This window comes from Monodon monoceros, unplaced genomic scaffold (assembly GCF_005190385.1).
Source record: "Monodon monoceros isolate NGI ecotype Baffin Bay Population unplaced genomic scaffold, NGI_Narwhal_1 Super_Scaffold_7, whole genome shotgun sequence".
Classification (NCBI taxonomy): domain Eukaryota; kingdom Metazoa; phylum Chordata; class Mammalia; order Artiodactyla; family Monodontidae; genus Monodon; species Monodon monoceros.
In genome coordinates, this window is record NW_021703784.1 from 96,526,367 (window position 1) to 96,543,077 (window position 16,711).

The 16,711-nt window shown below is 42.0% G+C and overlaps 1 pseudogene; it reads right to left on the reverse strand.

Moving 5' to 3' along the window:
• Positions 1 to 559: 559 nt before the first annotated feature.
• LOC114886580 lies at positions 560 to 6,131 on the reverse strand (annotated as a pseudogene).
• Positions 6,132 to 16,711: the final 10,580 nt, after the last annotated feature.

Here is a 16,711-nt window from a genome sequence, read left to right on the forward strand (position 1 = left end):
CTTTGCTGGCTCCGAGTAACCACTGCTGAACCCAATTCAATGAGGGCTCTCAGGTCAGAGAGTCAGCCTTCCTGGTCAGTATCAACCTTTGGATAGGTAAGTATCCAAGGCAAAGGGAACAAAAAAATTGTCCCAAATAGTGAATGGACTGGTATGAGTAGTGTTTTGTAAACAGGTCTCTAATCAATGCTCATGGTCCTAGGCCATGCCCCAGCTGGCTCTAAGGCATCCTGGACACAGCACCTGAGGCCATAAAGCTAAGGAATATCATAGCAAAGCATATTTATTTTCTATTGCAAGTGATCAAAATTGAAACCCTAACAGTCTATGACAAGAAGAGTAAAAGGAAGGAACAAACCTTTGTAGAGCCTAATTACACAGTAGGTATGTAGGCTGGAGATCTTATTTGAAAGAGTTTCTTTAAATTATTATTAAGATTCCTATTATTACTAATAATAAGTGGGCCATTTATTATTATGATTACATATAGCAAAACTTAAGGGATTTTTGTTTGTTTTTTCTTTTAAACTCAAGGAACTATAAGACACAGAGAGGACATCTACTTCTTTCTCTCCTTGAGCTTTTTCAATGTATCTTTGATCTCCTTGATGGGGAGATGGGGCTCATCATGGGAATCACAGCTCCATAGAGCATGGACACCACCTTATCTTGGTCTAATGAGTAGCCAGCACTAGGATGGAGATATGAGAAGAGACCAGAGCCATAGAAGAGAATCACTGTGGTCAGATGAAAGGAACAGGTGTTGAAAGCCTTTGTTGAATGGATTGAACTTGGGTTGAATGGATCTTCATGACAGCAGCAATGATGTAGCCATAGGAAACCAGGACCACAAGAGCTGAAGTCCCACCAACTGTACATACAACAAGAAAGTTCATTACCTGGCTGAGGAAGGTACTAGAACAAGGCAAGACCAGCAGCGGTGGCAGGTCACAGAAAAAGTGGTTAATGATTCGTGGCCCACAGAAGTGGAGCCAGAATATAGAGCTGGTTTGGACCAATCCGGTGAGGAATCCTCCAGCGTGCGCTGTAATGGCCATCCCCATTAGATGGTGGGTGTCATGAAGGCTGTGTAGAGCAGAGGGTTGGAGATGGCAGCGTACCAGTCATATGCCATGGCTTCCAGGAGACAGCCCTCTGTGCTTACCATGCCAATGAAGAAGAAAAATTGAGCATCACAGCCCACAAAGGAGATGGTCTTCTGCTCCTTGAAGAAGTCACAGAGCATCTTAAGGGCTATAGAGGAGGTGTATGAAATATCAGTGAAGGACAGTTACAAAGGAAGAAATACATGGAGGGGTGGAGGTGTGACTCCATGGCAATCAAGACAATAAGGCCCAGGTTCCAAGCCAGAGTCATGAAGTAGATCCCCAGAAAGAGTACAAAGAGGGTAACCTGCCGCTCTGGATGCTCTGAAAATCCCCAAAGGATGAAACTGGTCATCATGTTGATATTCCTTCCCAGGGCCATCTCTCTTCTCTCCGCTGCCTTCAAAGCCCCAAAATGAGATTCCTGGGGCAAAGAAAATCCAGGTGAAGAAACCATTTTGTTCTGTCATGGAAACACAGACGCCCCAGAGCCAGAAGAGACAGTGGAAGGCAAATGTCCTACCTCCATCCAATGCAGAAATCCCCTCTACAGCATTTATTGGGTCTTTCAAAGAGATTGTTGTCACCCTGGTCTGATTCATTTGTTTATGCAGAAGTGACAGGTCCCAGAAGAGACTGGCATTTTTGCATTATCTGGATCATCACCTTCACTGTCAATGTCATGGCTTTATCAAAGGAGGTTGTTAATAGCACTTGGACTAAGTACCCCCACTTTTTTTTTCCAGTTGATCCAAGCATTGTGATTGGATTAATGAGCCACTCAGATTTATACTAGATTTTTTTTCTTTTTTGAGAAGAAATGCCTAGAGAGGTAATTGTGTGTTTCTTATCATCATAGTCTGTTCTGACCAGGTTTTATGGGGTCAAGGTGTTCTTTTTCCTTAAAGCAGAGGAATGAAGCACTTAGAGATCTGAAAAACTGGCATCCCCTTTAGAGATTAAAGAAAGGGATAAGGAAATAAAAGTTCAACACTGTGAAAAGCTTATGCTCATTTTGCACAAATATTATCAACTCACCTTGCCCCATGTGTTTGATAGAGAAATGTGGATGATGTACGAAGTAATAAAACATTCCTATTAAGTTGAAAATATTCAACATACTGTACAGGATAGTCAGGAAACAGACAGGTCACAGCACAGCATGACAGCGCTCTAAGAGTAGCATTTGCACGGTGCCCTGGGTCCTGGACATAGCTTCTGAGAGGAGATGTGTCTGAGGAAGAGTCCAGCAATGAGGAAGCGGTTACCAGAATGAAAACTGTGTGTGTGAGCGGTTGACAGGTGGTTGGCTCAAGAGCTTTATATTAAAAATGGGGAAAGTATTTGTAAAAGCACAGGAGACCGTAGTGTTTGAGGCACCTTAAAAACATTAGCATGGCAGGAGCACAGGCTAAATAGAATTAAGAGAAGATAGGGGCTTCCCTGGTGGGGCAGTGGTTGAGAGTCTGCCTGCCGATGCAGGGCACACGGGTTCGTGCCCCGGTCCGGGAAGATCCCACATGCCACGGAGCGGCTGGGCCCGTGAGCCGTGGCCGCTGAGCCTGCGCATCCGGAGCCTGTGCTCCGCAACGGGAGAGGCCACAACAGAGAGAGGCCCGCGTACCGCAAAAAAAAAAAAAAAAAAAAGAGAAGATAATATAAGGCTACTTTTGAGAGACAGCAGGGGCTGAACAAATTGTGAAAGATCTTCAAAAGCAAAGATGGTGAGGACATTTGTTGAAATGTTTCATATACGTAATTGCATTTACTCCATATATAATTGCACATACTATATTATATATAATTGCATGTATGTGTTTACATATTCATGTTTAATTTCAACCTTCTCTTCGCTTCTGGGCTTCTGTCCCCTTGGCCCTGCCCTCTTCTTTTGATAGGACTTATCACCTCTTACTATTGCATATAGTTCATTGGTTTGTTGATTATTGTCTCTCACCCTCATCAGGAATGTAAGCTCAATGAAGACCAAGATTTTTAGGCATTTTTGTCTCTTTCGTTCACTGAAGTATCACAAGCACCTAGACCAGTGCTTAGCACATAGTAGATGCTCAATACCTATTTGTTGAATAAATATCATGCTAAGGAGTTTGACCTTTCCCCTATGGCCAAAGGGAAAACATGACCATTTTATTTTTGTTTGTTTTTTAAATTTTACTTTTTTTTTGTAAGCAGGGAACTAGCTGTCAAGTACGTGGTTTTGGGGCCTCTCACTGTTGTGGCCTCTCCCGTTGTGGATCACAGGCTCCGGACGCGCAGGCTCAGCGGCCATGGCTCACGGGCCCAGCCGCTCCGCGGCATAGTGGGATCTTCCCGGACCGGGGCACGAACCCGCGTCCCCTGCATCGGCAGGCGGACTCTCAACCACTGCGCCACCAGGGAAGCCCTCAAGTACGTGTTTAACAATATAACTGAGGGCAGTGCAGAAGCAGTGTAAAAGATGGATCAGAGTGAAAGAAGGCTGAGAAGGAAGATTGGAAATTTGCAAGAATAGAAAGTTGCTTCAAAGGCCGGGAAGAAAGCTGGTAATGATTTGAATTAAAATAGGTAGATTTAGAAACGAATCCTTCCCTGAGATGTAACAGCACCATTCATTCTGCAGTGCAGTCGAGAAGATAAACCATATATGGCCAGACAACTCGTCCCTCCCCCTTCACTTTTCACATTTACAGTTGTTTTCAAAGGTATATTTTAGTAAGATTCATCATGATTCTTGCTACTTCAGCCTCAAGGTTCTATGATACCTAGTCTATTACATTTTTAGAGTGTGATAAAAGCTAATTGCCAATTCTTTTATATGATTACTACATTGATAACCTGGTCATTTTGACCTGAATTATCTGAGTATGAGACATACATTAAATTTCCTTATGATAATAACTATATATAAATTAGTTTGCATGGTCTGAGAACCACCATCACTTATTTTTAGTGTTTTTAAGTTTCTACAAAATTTTCACATCGATCATGGTATTGGTGGTCCTCCAAAGCATGGCCTTGACGTCAGACACAGCTAGTCTCCAATCCTTGCGTCACTACTCATTAGCTATGTGGCCTTGCTCATACTGACACAGGATTCTCAAATCTCTTTTGAGTTCCCTCTGCTGTAAAGGGGAGGCAATACTAGGACTACCTCCTAGGTTGTGAATAGTAAATGAAATAAATCACATCATGTTTTGGAGGGAAAAATAAATATTTTTGTTATTTAACAAAGGATCCACACTATCAGGGTTTGAACCCAGATGTACTTCATCCCTAATCCAGGGTCTGCTCTCCACTGCACCGGCTGACTAACCCCAGGTGCATGTGCTTCTACATAATAATTGCTACATCAACCATATGCCCTTTATGATGTAGGAAGTTATTGCCAATATTTATAGCAACGTGTTGGCTTATTTGATAACACTTACCACACTCTGTATTTACTCTTTGCTTGCTGACTTGTTCTGTCTGTATCCTTAACTGTGAAGTCTGGGAGGGCATTATAACCTTAATTCCTTGCACTGTGCCTGGAACATAGTGGACATTAAATAGTATCTGCTGAATGAGTTCAATTTACAATTCCAAAAGACATGTATTACAGACAAGAATCTCATTGAAGCTATGACAGCTCAAGGAGATATTAAATGACTAAACCAAGATTTAAACACCTGATTCTTTGACTCTAGAGACTGTTTCTCCTGAGTGCTTTGAAAGAATCTGGCCATGGGTCTGGGCAATCCATAGGACCATAGTATAGATGGAACAGCAATAGATATTATACTTTCCCCATCCCAACTGACTGGACAAGACCGGTTATGTGGAACTTGAATTCTGAAAATCATTGTAAAGAGTTTTCTTCTCCTCAACCTGAGCAAGTCCATTCATATTTTAACAAAATTAAGCCACTACCAAAATAAAGAGCAATGAGGTTCTAATGTGGTAATTCCCAAATAAATGATATAATTGAGGTATAGAGCCTATTTGCACTTCAGATGACTTTGTAGGGTATGATGAAGAAAACTTAGAGAGAATAACATGCAGGAAAAGAAATGTGTTTTCTGCTTTCATCAATTCTTTCTCCTTATCTGTTACAGTGCATAGCAGATTATAGGTGTCCAATGAATATATGTCATCTGGCTGAATAAAGGGCTATAATATAGTTACTATATAGACATTATAAACTTTCCCTAATTCCAAGACTATTGGATCTGCCCTATTTTAAATACTCCCTGAATGTCCAGAAAATTCTGGTGATATGCCTAAAATAATAAAATATCAGAGATAGAAACCAGTTAGCCTAGCCTTTGTCCATTATAAAAAAATAAAAGTGAAGCCAAAGAGAGTTATTGTCTGTACCGCTGGTTGGTACCAGAGGTGAAATTAGGACCTAAATCTCATTCTCCAAGGTTAGCTGTTTCTGCTTTACCTTATTCTAAAACCTGGAGTTTCAATGGTCACTAGAGAGAATCCAAGGAAATTATATGATTTTTATTTTAATTGCAGACACACACATGCACATATTCATGAGTCTAGAATAGCGTAAAAAGCCCTGGACTGAAACCTTAAAAAAAAAAAAAGAAAAAGAAAAGTGCTTCAAGTCCTGTTTCTCCTACCTTTCTGCTGTGTTACCTTGGGAAAAAATATTTGCCTTTCTGAATTTTAATCTTCTTATCTCCTGTCTATACTAGAAAAAAATCAGCTTAGATCATTGTTTTCTAGTCCACTTCCCTTCCTTCTTTCTTTCCTTCCTTATTTCCATTTGTAAATAGCAGAAACTTTTTAAAAATGAGAGCTTCTGCAGAATTCCAGAATATAAAATAGGTCAAGTCCAGCTCCTCTGGTCAAAGTCAGAGCAGTAGGGAAGAGGACTCCAGCATATTGCCTGCTCCACCTTCCTCATTTTCAAGGGTCTTTGTAACGCTCTCATTCTGTGATTCTAGAATTCACCATGAACCATATCTAAAGAAGGGTAAAAGGCAAACTCACCCACAACTCTGTAAACTCTGGGTTTCGGTCAGATGGCTAAGACCAGAAGCTTGTAACAAAAATGAAACCCATCTCTGCTTGCACCTGGAACACTGGTGTTGGCCAAAAAGATAAACAAAATTTATATGTAGCTACTTTAAATTGGCCACCAAGGGAAGGACTTGATGGGGCTTTAAAGCAAGGCCCATTCTCTCTGACGTAACATTGGATCTATCTAGTTGTGGGGTATGACATATCCCAGAGAGAACCTACTGGCAGCTTGGCTGCCCATCAGGGCTCAGAGGGAAAAAGGATGCCAGCTTTGGTTGGGTGGAGTTGATTTCCATTGGCCCTGCTTCCATTATATTTCTAGTCCCTGGTCTGGTTCCAGTAATGTATCCCTAGAGCAGGGAAAGCCAAGAGTGGATTTCAGCTTCAAAACAGGTAACTATATCATCAACGGCAGTTACCTTTGTAAAGCACCAATTATTTTACAGAACTTCTTCAATGTAAAAATATCTTCTGAATGACTCCAAGGGTTGGAGCTAGGACTGAATGGGTAAAATTGAGAGAGAGAAAGAGACAGAGACAGAGAAATTATAAGGAAACAATAGGACAGTCCAAAGGTAGAATGGATGTTCTGGAAAGGAGTAAATTCCCCATCACTGGAAGTACGTGAGGAGAAGATAGTACAGTTGACAGTGATGATCTCACTTATATGTGGAATCTAAAAACAAACAAAGAAAGTCATAGAAACAGAGAACAGATTGGTGGTTGCCAGAGGCAATGGGTGAAGGTGACCAAAACAAATTTCCAGTTATAAGAGAAATAAGTTCTGGAGATGTAATGTACAGCATGGTGACTATAGTTAACAATAGTGCATCATATATTTAAAAGTTGCTAAGAGAGTTGATCTTAAAAGTTCTCCTCACAAGGAAGAACATTGTAACTACGTGACGTGATGTATCATACCACATAACCTATGTGGTAATCATTTCACAGCGTATACCTGTACCAAATTATGTTGTACACCTTAAACTGATACAATGTTATGTCATTTGTATCTCAATAAAACTGGAAGAAAGTAAAATAAATAGGCTATCTGAGAGAGAGACAGAGAGACTGAATTAGTTGACCTAATGGGTTCTTCAAAATTCTAAGATTCTATGATTTTGTACAATGAGGAGAAAGAGGAAGGAAGACTGACAGGAACTACTATTTTTGGCTGTATAGATTGGGCCTTTTGTATCCTTTGTTTCATAATAGCCTCCTAGCTCCCAATGGAAAGCATTCTTAAATGCATTTTCAGGTGAGAAAAAGGAATTTTGGGGAAGTGCTTACCAAAGCTCATGCAGAGAGGTTGTGATAAAGCTGGCATTTGTGCTAAGGTCTTCCAGAATCCAAAGTCCATGTTCAGTCCTCTATACCCCACGTCGCCCACCCCCACAAGGACATGAAAAATGGATGGCAATGGAGGAAAAAATCACTCGATAGGTCTCATTTTTCAAAAAAAAAAACTGTGTCGGGAGTTTAAAAGAAAAATAACTTTTGGTGTTTGACTAAGGCCAGATTTCCTTCATGTCCATGTTTTGTTTATGATTTATCAAATATCCAACTTGAAAAGACTTGAAATCTATTTGTGTATCTGGTGAAAGGACATGGAAGGAACAGAAGGAAGTGGGTATTGTACAAACCCACAGGACTCTGCGGCTCCTTTCGAGGATTTGTGAAAGATGGCAGCCACACCCTGTTTATGTTGGCAGCTCTTCAAGCTGCAGCCAGATGAGAAAAATCTTCTGCCTCTTCCGTTCTCCACTCCCAGACCCCATCCACTTCTCTCCTATCAGGGTCATAATCTCTTACTGTGAAGCTAAAATAATTATACCCCTTCCCCAAATTCCCAGCTCTTGGCCTTAGGCCTACATTCTTGGGATCCCTCTAAGGCTTGACATTGGGGAAAGGGTCACCATGGTCAATGCAGTCGTTCGTATGTAATTAATCTTTTCTAGATTAAAAAATATGTGAATAAAACCCAAAAAACCCTCTAGTTTCTTACTCCTCGTTGCAGAGTCAAGGGTGTAAGGATGGAATTACTGGAAGACTGTGGTGTTTTTAAAAACCCCTGCCTATCTCCTTCCCTTCTTCCCAAGGCAAAATTTCAGAAAGGACTCTCTTTCTTTGACATTTGCAGAATAAGAATATCTTCAATAGAATAAAGTCCCCCTTCCGTGGCATCTCCATCCCAGTCCCTTTTTGTCAGGCAGTTTTCACCTGGTTGGTCATAATCTGCCAAAGTCTTCCAACTGCTTTCTTTTCGCCTTCAGACTCTTTCCAATTCAATCCTTCCTCCTAGACCTGCAGGAAGACCTCCCTAAACACAGGTCCAACCGTGTCTCTCCTTGCTCAAGAATATTCATTCGTATTGTTCATTAATAGCCTGACGACACCCAAGTTTCTCACCCTGACCCTCAAAGCCCTTACCACCCAGTGACGCTTGGTGAACCTGGCATGGAAATCAAAGATAGAAAAATATGAATAAAAAGCCATTGGATGTGGCAAGAAGGAAGTGGTGATCTGTCCAGCACAGTTTCAATAGGAGCCCATCAATCTCAGATGGGATATCTGGAGTGGGGATCAGAGAGGGTTTGAGTAAAGCCAGGTGCAGAAAAAAATGAGATCCCAGTTTAGCAGTAAAAGAAGAGAAGGAAATGGGAAAGCTGTTGTCATGGCTGGCAAGGTCAGGGGAAAGAATTTTCACGATTAGGGACATTGGAACAGATCTGGAGACTGAAGGAAAGGCCTTGGAGATGGATACTCTGCTGCAGTAGTTCTCAGTCATGGCTGCTCACAGATCACAGCCGGTCATTGGCAGAAGCCAGAATTTAAGCTTGTGCCTCCAATCATGAGAGGTGAAGGAAGGTTGGATGAGAACAATGGAGGCAAATGGTAATCAGTGAATCAGGGAACACAGAATCAGGAAGGGAGGGGCTTAAAAAGGGAGGAGGCGGCACAGAGGACAAAATTATAGGACGTTATGCTTTTGCTTAAAGCTGGTCTCGTCTGCCTTTGCCAGTCGTTGTTTTAGCTCATTGAAAATTACATAGAAGTTTATTTACTTTTCTGGGTCCAGGGTAAATGGAGAAGGTATTCTCTGAAATTCATTCTCAGTCTTAGAATAGATCTATAAACCAGCCCTGTAAAACCTAGAAAATAGTTGCCCCACCACACGTGTCAGGCAGATGTCGCCCTTCACACACAGTGTCTGTTGTCTATTCTTTAAGAGACTCTGATCCTTCAGTGCTGTTTGGAGTGATGGGAAGGGTTGAGGCTCTTCTGGGAAGCCGCATTGCTGTGGTATGCCCTGCTGAGACAGCCCACCCCCAGACGTTCCTAAAGAAGCCTTTCTGGGACACAGAACATGGACAAGCATGGAGCCAGTAGGAATCATGCATCCAATTAACTGTGTATTGCAACGCTGAGTTGTCCCTTAAAATAGACCTTAAAAGGGGCTTCCCTGGTGGCACAGTGGTTGAGAGTCCGCCTGCCGATGCAGGGGACACGGGTTCGTGCCCTGGTCCGGGAAGATCCCACATGCCGCGGAGCGGCTGGGCCCGTGAGCCATGGCCACTGAGCCTGCGCGTCCGGAGCCTGTACTCCGCAATGGGAGAGGCCACAACAGTGAGAGGCTCGCATACCACAAAAAAAAAAAAAAAAAAAAATAGACCTTAAAATGACCCAGAGCTGTTGTTGCTTGGGAAATGTACAACCACTCTGAATTTGCTTTATCTTAAAAGTAGCACATTTCAATGGGCTGAATTTCAAGGAGAAAAGGCAGCTGTGATTGGATACAGGCAGTCAGGTTGATAACTGTTCACTGAAGAGCGCTATCCAGCTGGATCCCAGATGGTGGGAAAGGCCTTGTCTATGAGGCCATAAAAAGCCAGATGAATAAGGAACATTTTAGTCTACATGGATGTTGATGTCTTGGAGAGGCAAGAGAGGAAGAGAGGAGAGAGCAGCTGTCGGGTATCAAGTATCTGTTTATTTTACTGAATCATTAATGAGCTGAAAATCTGAAAATGGTCTTGAAATTCTCTCTATCAGATGTGGCAGATAGAAAGATAGAGGGAAAACCCAACAGATTCCCTCTGTGCACTGCCTCTATTATATCTCTGATTGAGGTCTCAACACGTCACTCTAACCCAATGTGTTTGGGCAGTCAGCTTAAGAGCAACCACACATGGCTAGGAATGGCAAGAAAGAACCTATTACTCACCCATTTGTTGCCTCTCCTCAAGACTAAATTTTGAACTCAGTAATGCTGGAAATATTTCTGGATTGACTTCACCTCACTCCGATTCTTTCATTCTTCTGTTTGCTCCTTAAGTCAACATTTATTTAGCTCTCTATGATTAAGGGCAACCGGAAAGAGAAATCAGATGGTTTCAAGGTTGACGCCTTGAAATTCCCTAGCTGTACACTGTCTTGACCTCTATATCTCCACCAACTTCAACCTCTATGCTACCCCAGTAACACAATGTGGTAGCCCCATCCCAGACCTCACCATAATGGGAGACTGCTAAATTTAAAAATCTCAAACCCTAAAATTTCCCTTTATCAAAACTTCTTCTTTTTCCACTATGCAACTGTCAGTGAACCTATTCTTGGTGACTTTTTGTTCCTCAAACCCTCCCAGGTTCTTGAGTCTACTGGCTCTAAGCTATTCCTACTACCACCCCTCTTGATTTTCTTCTTTTTCCCTGTACTATTCCCAGACTTAGGTTGCTGGTGAGATCAGCTATTTAAATGAGGTCTACAACCCCACAAAGAAATTCAGTGCTGCGTAAAATCCTTCCTGAACCTTCTGTTGTCTCCCTATCATATTCCCCACAGCCAGCCCAAGATAACCTTTCGTGACACCCTCAACTGGATATGAATTCTCCCTGTTCTAAACTCTCATAGCTTGTAGTCGTTACTCTCTCATGGCATCTATCACTTTCTGACTTGGACAATAGTTATGTGTCTACTTGTATTATTTCTCTTTGAGGTCTTTTAGGGCTTCAACTTCTTATTCATCTTTGTATCGCAGTGCTCGGCATCAAGCAGAAGCTCGGTGACTGTTTCCTGAATTGAACAGGACAATTTTTCTATACAGGAACTTTTAAAACTTCATCAGGGTATCAACTGCAAAGTTCAGAGGGGGGTAGTTTTACGGAGAAGCAAACTAAAATGTAAATGAGGATATTAATTTCCCATTGTTGCATAATGAATTAACACAAATCTAGCAGCTTAAAACAATAGGCATGGGCTTCCCTGGTGGCACAGTGGTTAAGAATCCGCCTGCCAATGCAGGGGACACGGGTTCGAGCCCCGGTCCGGGAAGATCCCACATGTCGCAGAGCAACTAAGCCCCTGTGCACCACAACTACTGAGCCCGCGCTCTAGAGCCCACGAGCCACAGCTACTGAAGCCAGCGCGCCTAGAGTCCATGCTTCGCAACAAGAGAAGCCACCACAATGAGAGGCCCGCGCACCGCAATAAAGAGTAGGCCTCGCTCCGTGCAACTAGAGAAAGCCCGCGCACAGCAACGACGACACAACGCAGCCAAAAATAAATAAATAAAGAATGCCAACCTTAAAAACAAACAAACACAACGGGAGAGGCCACAACAGTGAGAGGCCTGCGTACCGCAAAAAAAAAAAAAACAGTAGGCATATATTGTCTCACAAATCTGTAGGTCAGAATTCTGAGCACAGTGTGGCTGGGTTCTCTGCTTACTGTCTTCCTCCTGAACAGGGTAAGAGAAGATAATGGGGTTTTTTAGCTCTACTCACCTCTTCAAGGAGAGTGTCACATCTTGCATCTTACGAAGTTGGGAGGGAGGATATTTTCACGTCCCTTTTGCAGATGAAGCCAGGTTGAAGTAACTTGGAAAGAGCTTGCTGTTTAGTTCAAGGAGGAGTTTTCTTACAGTGAGAATTTTCTTATCTTAATCCACAGTTATAAGGGACTAAAAGGCTGTGAACCCTTGGGGTGAAGAGAAGTACTGAAGGTATTCATGTGTCCTAGGCACATAGCAGAGGTGAATGCATTTGGCCTTTCTCAGACAGCCATGCCAAGATATTTGAAGGGATAATTCCAGCTAAAGTGGCAACTCCTGGGAGAAAAGGGTATCCTATTTGGACCACTGTGGGAGGCGTGTTAATATTCTGTCCGCTTGGATGATGTAGTTGCACGTGCATGCCTTGTCCCTCGTCTGCTGCTCGTTTGCTAGGCCACCTTTCCAAATGTGAGCTGAGGTTCTGCTTCCTCATCTATAAGATGAGGGTCTCAAAGCCAAGCTGTCAGGAAGACCAAATGTTTATGGGTACAAACTGTAAACAGTTACACTAAAGTCAGTATCATCACTGTGACTCGTCAAATCCGTCCACTGCCCTCCTCGTCTTGTGTTAAGTCCTCAGTTACGGTAGAGTCTCCTGATGGATCTCCCTCTACTGGTTAATGAAAGTCCAACAGGATATCACATTCTGGCGTCTCATAACCGATATACCCTATGTATATAAGACTTTGTTCCATTTTACTTGCCTCTTCAAATTCATTGGTTAATTTGGTCATCTTTATGGCTATGTAATACATTCTTGACGATCTATATGTAACTAAACAAGTCAAGCCATATTTTAAATGCATAAAGAGAAATGGCTATTTCAAGGAAACCTATGGTGAATCTCTTCATTTCTACTTCTGACCAAAAAGGCTCCCTACACCCTCCTGCTCTTTCATTTGTCTCAGTTCTGTTGTAAGCGGTTTTTCCCAGGAAAGAGCTCTCTGCGGGAGACCCTGTTGTCTTGTCACTAACCTTAAAGCAGGCACCCCCACGCTCTACTCATCTCCGGCCCTCACACATATTTTGGCCACACGATACCATGCCTAATCTGTTGGTTCTTTCTGTAGATCAAAGAAGTAGAAATGAAGAATAAGTAATTAACAGATGACCAGATCTCTTCCCTAACTTCCCCTTTCACAGGCTGCGTGAAAAAGATAGCATCTAAAGAAAAATCACAAAAAGTCAGCAAGCCTGCACACAAGCCTACACACAGCGGGGTATGCGGATGACTTTGACCCCATATCTCGATGATTAACTGAGATTGCTTCCCTTTTTCCCTTTAAAAACTTTCATGGCCAAGCAGAATCTTTGGAGATGGTTTTTGGGGGACACGGAGTCCACCATCTCCCCAGATTGCAGGTATTCTGATTAAAAGCAACTTTCCCTTCTACCAACATTTGTCTCTCTCTCACGTATGGATTTTTGAGCAGCGAGCAGCCGGACCTGAGTTAGGTAACACTATCCCAAGAACACTGAGTTGTTCGGTGTATGTCTTGTTGGTGAACGATATATCTGGACCATGCCACAGCACCACAGGTGGGGGATTTGCTAGATCCTGGAAGTATTGCTCAATCATGTTTCTACCAGGGCCTGAGGTCTGAGACTGTGCAGGGTTCTATGAGGATCAAACAGGGAATGGGGCTTGAACGTTAAACTGGGTTCCTTAGCTTAAGGGTGTCCTCTTCTGTTGGTACAGAGAAGAGCAATTCTTTTGTACAGTCACTTTACTCAGGAACAGAGATGGGTGAGTGTTTTGCTTGATTTTAAAATTTTTCTTAGGACCTTCAATTTTCCTGCTCACTTCCTTTTTCTCTTTCATTACCAAATATTTAAGGAATACCCACCACAGAAATTGTGCCTTCCCAAGAACTTTGCCTTTTGTCCTGTGCACTTTCCAGCCTCTTTCTTTAAAAAACAAAACAAAACAAAACAAAACATACAGCTTTACTGAGGTATACTTCACGTATTATAAAATTCAGCCTTTTAAAGTGTGCAATTCAGTGACTTGCAGTCTATTCACAGAGTTTTTCAACGATTACCACAATCTAATTTTAGGATGTTTTCATTAAATATTTTTACCCATATTCACTAGCAGCCACTCCCCTTTCCTCCCCACCCCCTTATCCCTCTGCAATCACTAATCTTTCTGTCTGTATAGATCTGCCTATTCTGAAGATTTCATTAAAATGGAATCATACAACATGTGGTCCTTTGTGACTGGTTCTTCCACTTGGCATGATGTTTTCAAGGTTCAGCCATATTGCAGCACATGTCAGCACCTCACTCCTTTTTATGGCCCAATAATATTCCACTGCACAGATATACCAACGCTCTTCATTTTGCTTTTTTTTTTGAGATGTAATTGACATATAACATTATATTAGTTTCAGCGGTACCACATAATGATTCAATATTTGTATACATTGTGAGGTGCTCACCACAATGTCTAGTTAACGTCCATCGTCACATAGCTACAGATTATTTTTCTTGTGATGAGAACTTTTAAGATTTATTCTCTTAACAATGCTTTCAATATACAGTATGGTACATAGAGTCTCCAGGCTGTACATTATGTCCCCCTGACTTATTTATTTTATAACTGGAAGTTTGTACTTTTTGATTCTCTTTACCCACTTGCCTTCTCCCTACTCCGTACCTCAGGCAACCACCAATCTGTTCTCTGTGTCTGTGAGATTGTTTGTTTGTTTTTCTTCCACATACACGTGAGATCATATGTATTCGTCTTTCTCTGTCCAGCTTAATGGCTCAGCATATGCCCCTATGTTCCATCCACATTGTGGCAAATGGCAACCTTCTTCCTTTTGGTTCTACAGTTTTTAGCGCTCTGACTCACCAGGTCTCTGACCTATTTTTAGTATTTCTCCCTTTGAGGAGGTGGGTATCTCTTTTGAGGGGAGATTTCATCTGTGTTTCCCCGTAGCTAGGCCTCACTGCCTTATCCTCTTTACCAATAATGCCAATATCTTAAGAGTTTTCAGGTCTGTTTCTAGGGATTATTTTGCCCTTGCCATTCTCAGTTATGGACGTTTGACTCTAGATAGAGGTTTGTGCTTATTTTATTTTTTACGATGAACTGCTCTTTTTTGTTCTTGAACATAATCTGTGGGAATTCTTGTTAATTTATACTGAGGTTATAGCCTTCCAGTTCCCCTGGGGCATGTCCTAAGTCTCGTCTTCTGAGCCTCCACCACCCATGCAGTCCACATAGTAGAAGTCAGGGGCTCTAGCCTTTAGCAAGACTCTCCAACTGACAGCCATTTTCAGCACTTGTTTACTCTCCTGCGTTCCTGGTTTCACTACTTTTGAGGGTTTAGCTTATTACTCCTTTTCATTAAGTTAACTGGAAGTTCATTTAAAAGATGATTTTATTTCAAATTTAACATTTCAAGTGTTTCAGTTACAAGAGTCATTCAGGTATAGTATATAATTCACCACACCTCCAGATGCAGAAATCCTCCATTGTCCTGGTCTTTAAAGATAGTTTCAATTCCCCTTCTTAACTTTGACCATATCAGTCATTATCTAATGTTTATTTGTATTAAGACAATTGCCATTCCTGATGTCTTTATAGGTTTGACATGACAGGTCTTTCTAGCTTTCATCCATCAGATCTTGTTTCCTTGTGTACTTTAAGATTTGTACAACTCGATTTTCTTCAGATAGTTGTATGGGGGAATTATTTCAGCTTGGGTTTAAGATTTTCTCTTAAGGATTTGCATTTGCTTTTGATTGGTACTTGAGGGTACTACCAACCTGGGGCTGTTTTAAAATTAATTCTCACCTAAGATTCCTTTATCTGCAGGGGTTGTGTGATTCAGACCACAAACCTCCATGAGGGTGCATGGTGACAAATTTTCAGTTTCCTTTTCCCCATACCCAGCACTAAGCCTGAGAGAGTTGAGATTTCTTTTTTGTGAGATAGGACTTTTTTTTTTTTCTGTACGCGGGCCTCTCACTGTTGTGGCCTCTCCCGTTGTGGAGCACAGGCTCCGGACGTGCAGGCTCAGCGGCCATGGCTCAACGGGCCCAGCCGCTCCGCGGCATGTGGGATCTTCCCGGACCAAGGCACGAACCCGTGTCCCCTGCATCGGCGGGCGGACTCTCAACCACTGCGCCACCAGGGAAGCCCGAGATAAGACTTTTTTTTCCTTAATTTCCTTTCATATCAAAGTCTAGTCCACTGGACTCTCATACGTATGTCTGGGTCCCCTATCAAACTCTCCCCGAGAGTTTGGGCTTGGTCTCCCTCTCCCCGAGCCTCATGTGCTTGTCACAATACAGGCCAAATATTACCAGAGTTCAGCAGATCCCCCCAATGTGAAAGTCATCTTCAGAGCTGCCTTTACTCTCAGGATTCCTGATTTTTCTTTACATTTGGAGGTTGGAGATTTCCTTTTCTTTTCTTGTTTGCTCAGAAGTGTATTTTAAAATATTTTCTAAAAAATATTTTGTCCGACATCTTTAGTAGTTTTGCAGTGGTGGGTACATCTATGCTATTCAATCTGCCGTAATAACAGAAATGTAATCTTTTCAATATCTTTCAGAATTCAAATGATCATTTCTTTTCTTTGTATTTGGGCTCTCCCAGGTCAGGATAGTATCATAGAAATCTCTTGTTCATTCTCCTATTGGTGTTAGGTTCTAAAAATAGAAACTCAGAAAACAAACTCTAGACAAAACTCCGTGTGGTATTTTCCATGGCGAGGAAGTTATGTCAAAGTCTAAAGTTATGCTT